Genomic DNA, 4,210 nt, shown 5'->3' with positions numbered 1-4,210 from the left:
TTGTGTTCACAGCTGCCCTTCTCTTAGAGTGCAGAGAGGTGTTCTGACCTAAACCTTTCTCCTTGCACCTTCTGTTGCAGATGGACACTGTGTCCTCTAATGCTTACTAAGGCCAGGTGCCTGGATAATGGCTTTTGACTGCATGCACATACAGATTTCCTTGGCTTTCGTAATTTGTGCTTCTGGTTTTAGCTTTTAAATCCATCATCAGGGCTGGCATGGGACATCCTGGCTTATCCATAACTACTCAAGCTCTGTGCCAGCAGTATCACTTTTACAAAGCACCTTGAGATGCATGCTATATAAGGAGCTGTATATATCCTGTTGGAGTAATCTGGTGTAGTAATCTGAAGGCAGCACTCAATGTCTGCAACACATGGACATATGGTCTGCTGTTACATCATGCTTTGCAACAAGTCAGAGCCTATAGATTTACTCCTGCCTTTTTGGTGTTAAGCTGCTTCTGCTGCATGTACAGAAAAGAAAACAGACTTGGAATACTATGTGCATGATTTATACCTTCATGGATATTCACATACCCTCTGTGCCTCCTGTTTTAGGGAATAACACCAGGGGTTAAATTAACTCTGGTTCGTAACCTTACTGCAAAATGTGGGAGAGAGTACTGCTGCCTGAAGGGAATAACCTCCTTCCTTTGCCCAGTAGAATAGGATCAGGCCATAGAGATGCCCCACAGCTATCTTCAGGTATAAAGACCTTATCTCCAGACAGCCAAACTCCTTTTGTGTTTGCAGAGGTCACACTCCTTGCCCACTTTGAAATGGCACACTCTGCAGGCTTCTTGTGCTGAAAGGGCTAATCCCAGCCCTTCAGGACCTGACAGCTTGGCATGAAAAAGGGCAAATATTGTATCTTTCAATGAATGTTGCGACTAACATTTATAAACCTGCCAATGTCTACAATTGGACCTGTTCAGTAGTAGTAAATACTAGATATGTATATAGATAGGTCAACAGTATGCCTTATAGTAAATACTAGAAAACAACAACCAAAATGTTCACCTCTTTATGATAGCCAAAACAAGGTCTCTTTTTCATGAGGTTGCCTCACCTGAATGGTCTTTTGTTAAAAAGTAGCAACAGGCCATTTGAGAAACTGTCATGCCTTAGCAAGTCAAATCCAGCAGCTCACTAATCAAGCTGCAACTATCATCTATACAGTTGTGCAGAAACCAGGAGATGGCACAAAATCTGGCCTGCCTCTTTGGCCAGCAGGTCATTGTATGTTAAAATCCTACTGCAGGAGAGATTTTAGCCAGCTGTGCATTCACCCTGTCCTGCCAAGGCAATGAGATGCTGAAGGGTTTGAGAAAGAGGCTGCAACTTGATTTATCTGGTAAGCCCTTGTCAATGGCCCTGAGATAACCATTCCCTCCAGGCTGACTACCCATCATGACAGAGGAGCTCAGGCACCTCAACTCCTCCATGCTTTGAGCAGCCTCTTGTTTTCACTTGTGAACAAGAGAACATGTGCATGTCTTTGTTCTGTGCATGGGAGCATGTGAGCTTCTGCTCTGCCAGTTGTCAGTCAATACATTTAGCAAGAATTACACTATCATTCTTCAGAAAGGAAAGATACCATTCAGTTCCTGTCATTGAAAGCTATGAGGTATTTGAATGGTGCCTTGAAAGTCATAAGGCAGTGATTTACGATGATCTTTTGATCTAATGATGTAACACACCCAGGATCCTTATCTTTGAACCACAGAGGAACAAACTTCAAAAGGTTTCCTCTTCATCTGTATTGCATCACTCTTTTCTTGGAAAAGATCAGCATTTCTGAGCAGAAGTCATAGAAACTGAAAACCTCGAAGCTCACAGCCATCATGTAGCATTCCACTACAGGGAAGCCTTGTTTCTCCTGCTTCCTGCCCTTATGAAGGAGAGGAGCAGACTATTGCTGTCTCAGTCCTCGGCAAACCTGGGACTGGGATGTGTATTCTCCAGCAATGCAGACACAAGCATGTGACACCCCAGAAAAGTAGCCCAGCATCCTCAGCAGCATGAATTGGTTCTAAAGCTAGAGCAGAAAACCCTCAAGACTTATGGTACAATAACCACTGCAGTAGTTGTAAAGGGTGACTCAGAATCCATGTACATGTAGTTGTTCTCCAGAGCCCTGGTTAACAAGCCCACAACTTGATCAGCTGCTGGACAGCAGGGAACTTAATGCCTGATGTAAGAGACTATTTAGAGATCTCATAATGTGCCATTGGCTGCTGAGCTAGCAGCACATGTTGCTAAATCTGAGATGGCAGTACAGTTGCAGTAATACCCAGAGCAGTTTACTCAATGCGTATTCCAATAATAAGGCAGAAGGAGGGGGACCTGCTAGGGGCAGGAAATCTAAAACTGCTGCTGTTGTATTTTATAGGACAGGGAAGAAGATAAGTTTAATCATCTTGTCTGCATACCTGTTTTACTGCAGGTCATTAAAACTACCAGTTACTCCTGTGTTGAGTTCAGTACACTGAATGGTCAGGCCACTTCTATTAAAAACCATCCAGTTTTGATAAGCGTGTCTGGAACATGTTACATCAAATTCAGTAAGCCCAGAAATATGTTTTGATGCTCGGATTCCTCCCCTTTTTTTCCTATGCCCTGCACAAATGACCACAACACTGTGGAAATTAAGGCTAGTTAGGTTTTGTTTTCTTCTTGCTCCAAACAGCAAATAATGCAGTGACAGATGTTATGGTCACTAACCAAAACCTTGTGCTGTGATTAGCTATTATTAGCATATGTCTAATCCCCAAGGGATTAAGTCGTCATCTAAGCATGGCTTCGCGTGTCACCTATGTCTCACATGGACATAAACTAATCTGTTTTGTTGGAACAGATGAAGTGATAAGTGTTTCAAAGCCTTCTAATTTACAGAAAACACTGCAGTTTGCTCTCTGTCAAATCCCCAGGTCAAGGTGGCAAAACACACCTCTGCACTCAGATACAGTGTCAGGGGCAAGTCCTCTCAGAATCTAGTGTGCATCTAGACCTGAAAAGCAGGTCTGTAAATGCACTAAAATGCACTTTTTATGTGACTCTTTAAGGAACAAAGCAGTCTCACTTACTAGCAGTTCATTCCCCGGTGAAGTTGCCCAGGTTGTCTCTGAATGCACATAGATGGCATGAACAGGCTACGTTCATTCACTACGCTGCATGTAAACTACCACTGCTTCCCTCTAAAGTGTAAGTGGAACCTGCACAGAAGCCAAATCAAAGTTTCCTCTGGCAGTAAGCAAGAACTGCCTTTGCCAGACAATGGGAAATCCTAAACAAGCTGCTCGGAAAGCAACACAGTTCACACTGACGATGGAGCAAGGTTGCATGCCTCCCCTCAGGAATTCCTGGGCAAGCAACTGTAAGTGATCTCTGCAGCAAGCCCAAAACATCCAGAAGGCTTTAGCATTATTCTGAATGTCCAGATTGTTGGATCAGAATCAAAAGATTCTGGACTTTCTGAGCTTACTTCATAGGAACTATAGATTTATCTCTAGAGGTTTTGTCCAAGGCTCCCCAGCACCTAGCAGCTCAGTGGGAGAAGTAACTGCTAGTGCTGGCAACTCTCAGATGAGGGTCTGAAGTTTTAGACCTCCTAGGGGAACCTGGGAGAAAGAGTACTTGAGCAGCCTTGGCAGTTGGAGAAATCCTCTGGACAGTTGAGAATGCTAGGAATGGTTTGTTGCCAAAGGTATTTTTCTAACGATGTCTGACTTTTTACCTCTTTGTGTTTTATTGTACCCCCATGAAAGGTTTCTAGGAAAAACATTTTGGGAAGGAGAGAGCTATAGTATTTATGTAACTGGAAATGTTGACAAAATTAGTCGGGAAGAATGTGCATGAAAAATGTTTCAGTATGCAGGAGGACTGTGAACTCCAAGATTTTGATGTGAACATGAAGGCAAAAACTTTTTTTTCACATTTTTCTGTCCTCTCCCACCTGTAGGTAATGCATAACATCTTTCTGCTCTTGCGAAGGAGAGAGCTATAGTATTTATGTAACTGGAAATGTTGACAAAATTAGTCGGGAAGAATGTGCATGAAAAATGTTTCAGTATGCAGGAGGACTGTGAACTCCAAGATTTTGATGTGAACATGAAGGCAAAAACTTTTTTTTCACATTTTTCTGTCCTCTCCCACCTGTAGGTAATGCATAACATCTTTCTGCTCTTGCAAGGATCACCTTGATGGCG

Source organism: Acanthisitta chloris, unplaced genomic scaffold (assembly GCF_000695815.1).
Source record: "Acanthisitta chloris isolate BGI_N310 unplaced genomic scaffold, ASM69581v1 scaffold18350, whole genome shotgun sequence".
Taxonomy (NCBI): domain Eukaryota; kingdom Metazoa; phylum Chordata; class Aves; order Passeriformes; family Acanthisittidae; genus Acanthisitta; species Acanthisitta chloris.
Note: the sequence above shows the minus strand (reverse complement) of the source record.